Source organism: Chrysochloris asiatica, unplaced genomic scaffold (genome assembly GCF_000296735.1).
Source record: "Chrysochloris asiatica unplaced genomic scaffold, ChrAsi1.0 scaffold00016, whole genome shotgun sequence".
In the NCBI taxonomy this organism is placed as follows: Eukaryota; Metazoa; Chordata; class Mammalia; order Afrosoricida; family Chrysochloridae; genus Chrysochloris; species Chrysochloris asiatica.
This window is the reverse complement of record NW_006408534.1, coordinates 10089389-10100191: the sequence shown is the minus strand read 5'-3', so window position 1 is coordinate 10100191 and position 10803 is coordinate 10089389.

Sequence of the window (10803 nt, the reverse complement as noted above, 5' to 3'; positions counted from 1 at the left end):
AGGGGCTCATTTTCCGACACTTAAATAGACAAAGTTGTGTTCTATAGAGTTTTCAGTGTGGCGCCATAGGGTAAGTACTCAATCTCAAGGTCATTTTGAACTGTAGTTCAAGGTCAGTAGTTCAAACTCACCAGCTACTCCTTGGAAATCCTATACTGGGACACTATGAGTCAGAACCGACTCAATGGCACTGAACCACAACAACAATTCCAGAAAAGCAGATCCAAGCCTTACTTCCTACTCTTAGTTTGGAAGTTCTGCTGAAATCTGTCCACCATGGGTGGCCCTGCTGGTATTTGAAATAGTGGTATCATAACTCCCAGCATCACAGCAACACATAATAATGATAATTTGCTAGTATGGCATTATTTTCATTTTTGTTTTTAAGTGCCTTCAAGTTGGTTCCAACCCATAGCAACCCTGTATAAGGTTTACAAGGAATGACTGGTGAGTTTGAACCACCAACCTTGTTCAACCCGACTTTGCAGTCCAGCTCATTAACCCACAGCAGCACACCAGGAGTCCTTTTTCTAAGACAGGATTATTTTGCTAAAAGTAACTTCCCCCCTGTTCTGGGATGCTATCCTGGGGCCCTTCATTCCTGCCCTTTTTCTCCCCTCTATTGTTAGTGTTGTTCTTAGGTATTCGTGAGTCCATTTCGACTCATAGTGATCCTACACAAAACAGAATGAAACTTTACCCATTCCTGTACCATCCTCACAATTATTTGAGCCCATTGCTGCTGCCACTGTGTCAATCCACCTGATTGGGGATTTTCATCTTTTTCACTGACACTTCACTTCACAAAGTATGATGTCCTTCTCCAGGAACTGGTCTTTCCTGACAATGTGTCCAAGGTAAAAGTGATGAAATATCACCACTCTTGCTTCTAAAGAGCATTCTGGATATACTTCTTTCAAGACAGATTTGTTTGCTCTTTGGCAGTACTTTCAATATTCATCACCATGACAATTGTTCAAATGTATCAGTTCTTCATTTTTCATTGTTCAACTTTCACATACATATGATGCAATGGAAAATACCATGGCTTGGGTCAGGCACACCTTAGTCCTCAAATTGACATCTTTGCTCTTGAATACTTTAATGAGGTCTTTTGCAACCGATTTGTCTAATGCAATACATCATTTGATTTCTTAACTACTGATTCCATGAGTGTTGTGGATCCAAGTAAAATTAAGTCTTTAACAACTTCAGTCTTTTCTGTTTGTCATGGTGTTATTTATTGGTCTGATAGTGAGGGTTTTTGTGTTCTTTACATTGAAGTGCAATCCATACTGAGGGCTGTAGTCTTTGACCTTCATCATGAAGTACTTTAATTCCTCTTCACTTCCATCAAGCAAGGCGGTGTCAGTAGTCTTCCTCTAATCCTGATGCCATGTTCTTCTTCATATAATCCAGTTTCTCAGATTATTTGCTCAGCATAAAGATTGGATAGAGCCTTGGCACTGTGGGATAAGCGCTGGGCTGCTAACTGAAAGTTCGGTGGTTCAAACCCACCAGCTGCTCTCAGGTTACTGTGAGTCAGAACTAACTCAATAGCATACAACAACAACATATTGAATAAATGTGATGAAAGAATACCACCCTGACTTACATCTTTCTTGACTGGAAACCATTCAGTCAGTATCCCATGTTGTTTGGATGCCTGCCTCTTGGCCTACGTACAGGTTCCTCATTAGCACAAGATGTATTCTAGAATTCTCATTCATTGCAATGTTATCCAAAGCTTGTTATGATCCACACATCATAACAAGGTATGTTAGCCAAGATCCATCTGACATCAGCATTGATAACCCTCATTCCACACTTTCTTCTGAATCCAGTTTGAATATCTGGCAGCTCCCACAAATGTACTGCTATAACTGTTTTGAATTATCTTCAGCAAAATTTTACTTGCAGGTGATATTAATGATATTGTTCAATGATTTCCACATTCCATTAGGTCACCTTTCTTTGGAATGGGCACAAATATGGATCTCTTCCAATATGTTGACCAGGTAGCTGTCTTTGAAATTTCTTAGCAGAGGCGAGTGAGTGCCTCCAACATTACATAAGTTTGTTGAAACATTCTGTTTGTATTCCATCAATTCCCGGAGCCTTGTTTTTCACCAATGCCTTCAATGCAGCTTGGACTTCCTTCAATACTAGAGGTCTTTCACCATATACTACCTCTTAAAATGGTTGAGCACCTGCCAATTCTTTTTGGTACAGTGATTCTGTGTTCCTTCCATCTTATTTTGATGTTTCCTGAATCATTCAATATTTATCCATAGAATCCTTCAATATTATAAGTCAAGGCTTGGTTTGTTTATTTGTTTGTTTGTTTGTTTTTGGGGGGTTGTGTGTGTGTGTGTTTCAGTTCTTTCAGCTTGAAAAATGCTGAGCAGTCCTTCCCTTTTGCTTTTCTAAATCCAGATCTTTGCATATTTCATTATAATACTTAATTTTGTCTTCTTGAGTTGACCTCTGAAATTTTCTATTCAGTTCTTTTGCTTCCTCGTTTCTTCCATTTTTAGACTGGTAGGCATTCTGGTGTGGCACTGTGGGTTAATGCACCAGACTGCAAAGTCAGTTTAAACTGCAATGTCGGTGGCTCAAGCTCACCAACTGCTCCTTGGAAGCCCTACACTGGGTTGCTATGGGTTGGAAATTACTTGAAGGCACTTCACAACAACAAAGAGAGAAAAAGTGAGCCAGAAGAGCTCGCATTTGAGAGACAAAAGGAGGAAGATGATCCAAAGAAAGAGAGAGCAGAGGTCTGAGAGGCAGGAAGATGGAAAGGAAAGATCTTGTGTCACAAAAGCCAAAGAGGGAGAACGTTATTTTAAAAATAAAAGTTATTTATATTGATATGCATATAATTGGTCTTTTGGCACAAATCAAATCCAAATTCCAGGGAAAGTTTCCCTAATCCATTATTCCAGTGTTTCTATTGATGTTTTCCCAGATTGAGATCCTTTTTTTTTCCTTCTTTTTAATCCAAGCCTTCAGGATGTTTCAATGTTCAGTCATCTGTTTTTCCTGTCTCCTCATTTTTTCATCTTTACTTTAGAGTAAAGTTGACCATTTAATCAAATATAGATGAGTTTTCACTAGTAATATTCCTTACTTTATAAACCAGTTTGTTATTTAGCTAGAGGGAGAGAATTTGACATGATTAGAAAACTTTTTTCTTTTTAATTAGCTATGAGAAACTTAGAGATAAACCTGTTTAACATTCTAGCTACATTGTTTTGATAATAAGGAGCCTCTGAGGTAGCATGGGGAGCAAGACTGACACTGCAGGTGGTGACCATCTAAATTGAATTTTTTAAAACTGGTCAAAGAAAATGTCATGTACAGCAAGACTGAGCCTGCATGAAGAACAGCCCAGGCATCTGCTCCATTATAAGCATTTCAAAGTAAAACCTGCCTGCTTCAGAACAATGATGGATCCCTCAAATGAGAAGTAACTCTCCGGGCTATGGTAGAAACTCAGTAAAGCAGAATAAAGAGGTGTCTGCAACACGCTAGGAAAAATGCCAAAGAAAAGAAAAATAAAAGCTAGTTCCAGAGAGAAGGGATTCTTAAAAAAGGAATTCACTATGTTAACACTGTTCATTTTAAGTTAGCCTGGGGAGGTGACCTTTAACACTTGACCCATCTGTGGTCAATTGAACAACTAACTGAGATATGTGGGTTTTAGGGGGGTGGTGCAGAGAGAAACTTAGCTTAATGTCTGGGAACAGAATTACTCTTGGGGAAAGAATTGTTTTCCCACAGGAAAATACCTTTACAAACCTAGAAATGAAAGGTAATACCAAAGGAGCGGAAGTCAACAGAAGACAAGCCAGAAACTATTAAGAACCTGAAACTGAGCTTCATTAATGTAGAAAAGTAGAGAGGGGAGAACAAGCCACATTTCAGAGTCACCAAAGAACTTTCAAGAATGTTGTTGTTAAGTGCCATCGAGTCGGTTCTGAATCTTAGCAACCCTGTATAGGGTTTCTGAGGAACTATGGGTGGATTTGAACAGCTGACCTTGCAGTTAGCAGTCAGTTGAGTGCTTATCCTACAGTTCCACACCAGGACTCCACCTTCAAGAATAGTTGTTGTTGTTAAGTACTGTTGAGTCAATTCCGACCCAGAGTGACCCTGTACAGGTTTTCTGAGGCTATAAATCTTTATGGGAGCAGAAAGCCTCATCTTTCTTCCATGGAACAGCTGGTAGTTTCGAACTGCTGACCTTAAGGTTCGCAGCCCAATCTGTAAACACTATGCTACCAGAGCTCCTTTCAAAAAGAGAGAGCACCATTATTCAATTCCAGAGTCTTGGTGTGGTGCTATAGCTAAGCACTGGATTGTTAATCACTAGGTCGGCAGTTCAAACCTACCAGCCTCTTCTTGGAAGCCCCTATACAGGGTTACTATGACTCAGAACCAACTTGATGGTACTTAGCAATAACAATATCCAATTCCACTACCTATCTGTGGTTTTGTAGCACTGTAGTAATTTGTGATGCTGGGAACTATGCCACCAGTACTTCAAGTATGCAGGGTAACCCATGGTAGACAGGTTTCAGCAAAGCTTTCAGACTATGACAGACTAGAGATACACTTTCAAAACTTAGCTAATGAAAACCCTATGGATCCAGTATAGCGCTGGAAGATGAGCCCCAGAAGTTGAACACAAAAGCAACAACACTGGACTCAAACATGACAACCATAGTGGAGAAGGCACGGAACCCGGCAGTGCTGTATTTTGTCAGAGACGACTTGATGATAACTAACACCAACATGAATATTCAATTGTTTCTAGCTTTCTGATTAAAAGCACTCCCAAGTAAGAAGGTATGGGTAAAACTTAAGAAGCAAGTATGAATTCCATGTGGGTACAACATCAGAGCAGGGATACAGGAAGAGACCTAAGGCAAGAGTAGAGAACAGGAACTGCTTAGAGGTATGAAGCTGGAACCAGAGAAGACCATGAGAATGAGAGCCGGAAGACCCCAGGCAACATATGGGCTAGATTACCATAAAAAACCAGAACAGCTGTGCTAGGGCTTGGGGTTGCTGTACTAGCCAATCAATCTTTTCAGCACAATACCACTGTGTCCTTATTCTGTCTTAGTCAGTTTCCATCAATCCTGCGTAACAAGCTGCAAGGATGAGGGAATGGTCCACAGTGTCCAAGGAAGCAGAGAGTGAACAAAGATAAAGGTCATCAGACGTCGCAAGCCACTGCAAGACACTGATGCCATTGGAAAGACAATGTTTAATAGGAGTGGGGCTGAGTCTCAACTGTGAACTGCTCAGAGGCAGCACATCCACAGGCACCACTCCCCTCTTACTCATCATGAATTGAATGTTTATTATGATTTTTGGCCAAAGAAAGAAGAGCCTTTAGGAATGGGTCCCTTTTCTTAATTGGAACAAAAGCTCACCTTGATCTAGAAGCAACATTGGTGGGGATAGAAGGCAGATAGCTTACGAATGAGTGGTTAACGAAGAAACTAAAGACATTTGGAGCTCCCATATGGAAATATATGTTAGTCATCTATTCCTCCATAACAAATTACTCCAAAATTGAGTATCTTAAAATAACAAACACTTATGATCTCACAGTTCTGTGCGTCCAAGATCTGGGAGTGATTTAGATTAAGTGGTTTGGGCTTGGGTCTTTCATTAAACTGTAATCTGGTTGTCACCTGGGGCTGCATCATCTCAAGACTAGACTGGGAGTGGGTGAATCTTACTCATGTGGTTGTCGGCAGGCTTCAGTTCCTCCAGGCTTGTTGGACTTAGGGTCTCAGTTCCTCATCACACCATGTGGGCCTCTCCAAGAGTAACTCAGAGCATAGCAGCTTTCTTCCCCCAATGAGAGGGATCAGAGAGAGAGAAAGAAAAGCAGAAGGAAGAAGATGAAAAGGGAAAGGAAAAGAGGGGAGGAGAGAAAAGATCATCAAAACAAGTCACTGTCCTTTCATAACCTAATCTCGGAAATGGCATCCCACCCCTTTTGTTTCATTCTATCCCTTATAATGAAGTTCTCATGTGGCACTGCCAGTTAATGTGCTGCTCTGTAAAGTCTGCTTGAACTACAAAGATGGCAGTTCAAGCCCACCAGTCACTCTTAACAACAATAACAATAAATTCTTTAGAATAAGTCAACAAGTCCAGTCCATACTCAAGAGAGGTGATCACACAAGAGAGTGCATATCAGGAGGTAAGCTTCACTTGGTCCATCATAGCATATAAAGGCTCAAGTGCTCATTCAGGAAGCATAATCTTTCTCTCACCCTGAGATGAAATCATCAAAATGCAAACAGAATTTGGGAAAACATCTAAGCTCACTTTAAACAGAGACCAAAGTGTGTTCCATTTAGTGACATGGTGGCTGGACTAAACAAGATGGCAGAAATAAGGGCCATTGGCAGTCCTTCACTTGGATCCCTGGTGGCTTAGTGCACTTGGCTGCTAACAGAAAGATCAACAGTTTGAATCCACCAGTCACTCCACATAAGAAAGATGTGTCAGTCTGCTTCTGTAAAGATTATGGCCTTGGAAACCCTATGGGGTAGTTCTATTTTGTCCTATAGGGTCACTATAGGTTAAAATGAACTCAACAACAATGGATTTGATTATTTGGTATGAGGCATCCCCTCAACAAAAGCCTGATCATGTTTGGTGCCCCAAAACAAGTTTTTGGATCTACTTACATGGACCTAAAGAAAGTTCATGGCAGTGAGTTGATGTTAATGGGGGAGGGACGGCTCAGAAAAGGGATAAAGAGAATGATTGTACAACTTGAAGAATGTAACTAGTGACACGGAACTGTGCACGTAGACTCTGTTTAAACTCAAATGGGCAGCACTTGTCCAAGGATCAGTTTCAGAAGAAAGGAAGGGACAAGAAAGAAGGATGAATGGAAACTGTAAGCACAGGAAATAGGAATGTAAGTCCTGTTACATTGTGGGGACTGCAGTGAATGCCAGCAGATAAAATATACATGAATTGTTGAATGGATAAACAATTTGGTCTATAAACTTTCACCGGAGCCACACAAAAAAATCAATAAATAAAGCAAAATAAACAAATGGAACTGTTAAAGTGGTATATGTTTTATTGTGCACATTAAAATTAATTGAATTGAATTTAAAAAAATGATAGTTCATGAATGCCTACAAAAAGTTTCTGCTCCAGACTGAACAACACAGCCCATGCAAAAATCTAAAGAGACATTCAAGGGAAACAAAGAGCCTCACAGGCAGGCTGTGTTGCTGCTGTCTATGGACAGAGCCTGTCACACAGAGGTGTGGAGGTTAGAAAACACTCTGCAGCTCTATCTGTGACAGGCTGGACCTGTTTCTAACACCTTCAATATCTACAGCTGCCAAGGCCCACCACATGGTCAGGCTCAAGGCTGCCAACTACCCCTAGGTCTTTAAACCCCTGGCCCCATGCTGACTCACACTGACTATAAGACTTTTAAACTTCTGGAGTGTAGAGAAGCACAGCAATAAAAGGAGAGGTGTTTTCAACTTGGAACATACCATTAGACAACCACCAACTTGTCTGTATGCCTTTAGAGGTTCCTGGAATTTCTGAACCACTCCTGAGTTGCTTCAACTTCATAAATATTTATCAAAGGGTTGTTATGATGATGGGTCAGCTCCAGGCTGTGGGTTGCCTCAGATGAAGTGGTCAGGAAAGGACAGCACTAGGAGGTTGACCAAGGTGGTGGGTATAGGGGTAGGAAGTTGCCATGTCAAAGACTGTAGTTGGGGGCCAGTTCATCAGGGAGGGAGATCTGCACTTACTATGAATCCAAAAGCCAAAGCCAAGGACAAAAACTGACATGAGATCTAAGTGAAGACACAAAGCTCAGATCTGAGTAAGAAAGCCAGGGCTGATGCTCAGCTGTTCCAAGTAGAAAATGGTGCCCAAGCCCACAGTCTGGGAAAAGCAGCTCAGGATGCAGAACAAGTGGGTGTGCAGCCCTGTTATGAATGCTGATTCCAGGGCATTCTGAGAATTAATCATAGAGTGAATTAATTCTAGGATTTATCATTATAAGCAATCTTCCTGCTTCTGCTAGACTGAAGACTGGAACCTCGTCTGTCTTGCTTACCTGGTATCCCCAGCCTAGCACAGGGCCTGGCGTGAAATGAGTGCTCATAAAATATGTGTGGAGGAAGCAAGTGCTCCCAGAAAAAATGGGGACCAGAAAAAATTGGGAATCTGTAGGAGGTAGAGCACAGGTGTGGTCCTCCAGAGAAGCCTCTCATGTTAGTATCGAAGTAGAGATGTTTTTTCTTCCAGATTATAGGAAAACAGAGTGAACCAGCAAAGCCCAGATTTCAGATTGAGAGCAAGCAAGATGATGCCAACTTTGCCACTTTCTTGGGTCACATTCAATGGGAAAGAGGGCTGAGATGACAACAGCCATTCAGCTTTCCTAGGGCCCAATCTCCAAATTTGGAATATATATAGGTGGAAACTATGCAAATTACTTCAACATGAAACTACAGAATATTCCCTCAGTCACTAACAGGTGGGTGGTCTTGGGCAAGTCTTTCACTCTCTCTCTCTCTCTCTGTCTCCCTATTTCTCTCTCTGTCTCCCTGTCTGTCTCTCTCTCTGTGTTTCCCTGTCTGTCTCTCTCTTTCTTTTCCTCCCTGTCTGTCTCTTTCTCTCTTTCTCTGTCTCTCTCGCGCTCTATTTATATATGTGTGTGGTGTGTGTGTGTGTGTGTGTGCATGCATGCGGTAGTGGTGTGCCATGGAGTTGGTTCTGACTGACACTGTAAATCTTCACAGGAGCAGAAACCCTCATCTTTCTCCCACAGAACTGCTGGTAGTTTCAAACTGCTGACCTTGAGGTTAGCAGCCCAATTCATAACCACTATGCTACCAGAGCTACATGTATATACATATATATATGTACATACATAATATATATAAGGAGCTCCTTATATATACACTACATATGTGTGTGTGTGTGTGTGTGTGTGTGTATAGCTCTGGTAGCGTAGTGGTTACGAGTCAGGCTGCTAATGTTAAGGTCAGCAGTTTGAAACTACCAGCTGTTCTATGGGAGAAAGATGAGGCTTTCTGTTCCCGTAAAGATTTACAGCCTCAGAAACCCTGTACATGGTCGCTTGGAACTGACCCCATGGCACACAACCAACTAAGTGTATATATGTAGCACAATGGTTCTATACAATAAGCACTTGAGTGCAAACCACAAGGTGATCAGTACGAGTCCACCAGCAGCTCCAGAGGAGAAAGATGAGGTTTTCTCAGAGGAGAAAGATGAGGTTTTCTGCTCCCACAAAGATTTACAGACTCAGAAAACCTGTACAGTTGGGATGGGAAGCGTCAATCCTGTGGGCTATATAAGGCCTGAAAAATCATTTGGTGTGGTCCTGCCAACGTAACTGCAATTCCAGCCACCACATTAGGGGTGAGTTAATGAAGTGTTTGACCAAATATAGCAGGCTAATTTTTAAGATGATAATTATGTATGGCCATGAATTATGTTATAAATTTTGGTAGAAAAGCGGTTCCCCATCTCTGCTATACAGGGTTGCTATGAGTCAGGACCAATTGGACAGCACCTAACAACAACTACAACGTTGTAGTTGTTGTTAGGTGGGTCCAGTTGGTCCCAACTCATAGGGACCTTAGGCACAACAGAACAAAATACTTCCTGGTCTTGTCCCATCCTCACAATTCTTACAGTTGAGCCCATTGCTGCTGTCACTGTACCAATCCATCTTGTTGTGGGGGAGGGGGTCTTCCTCTTTTTCGCTGACCCACCACTTTACCAAGCAGAATGCCCTTCTCCAGGAATTGGTCCTTCCTGATAACACATCCAAAGTATGAGAGATAAAGTCTCATCATTCTTGCTTCTAAGAGGCAGACTGGCTGTACTTCTTCTAAGACAGATTTGTTTGTTCTTCTGGCTTCCATGGTACTTTCAACATTTCTCTAACACCATAACTCAAATGCATCAATTCTTCTATAGTCTTCTTTATTCGTTGTCCAACTTTCACATGAATAAGAGGCAATGGAAAATACCATGGCTTGGGTCAGGAGCACCTTAGTTCTCAAACTGCTTTCTTTGCTCTTGAACACTTTGAAGTGGTCTTGTGCAGCAGATTTGTCTAATGCAACAACTCATTTGATTTCTTGACTGCTGTCAATGAGCGTTGACTGTGGATCTTAGCAAAACAAAGTCTTTGACAACTTCAGTGTCTTCTCTGTTTATCAAGATGCTATGCATTGGTCCTTTAGCAATCCTCACTAAAGGCTGCAGTCTTTGATCTTCACTAGTAAGTATTTTAAGTCCTCTTTGCTTCCAACAATCATCTGCATATCACTGATTGTTAATGAGTCTTCTTCCATGTTCTCCTTGGTGCCATGTTCTTCTTCATATAATCCAATTTCTCAGATCATTTGCTCAGAATACAGATTGAATAAGTATGGTAAAAGAATACAGCCCTCGCATATTCCTTTTCTGATTTTAAACCATTCAGTATCCCTTTGTTCTGTTTGAATGATTTTCTCTTGGTCTTTGTACAGGCTCCTCATGAACACAATCAACTGTTCTAGAATACCCAGTCTTCACAATGCTATCCATAGCTTGTCATGATCCACATAGTGGAAAGCCTTTGCGTTGTTAATAAAGCACATCTTTCTGGTATTCTCTGCTTTCAGCCAAGATCCATCTGACATCAATAATGATTCCCTAGTTCCATGTCCTCTTTTGAATCTCGCTTGAATTTCTGACAATTCTCTA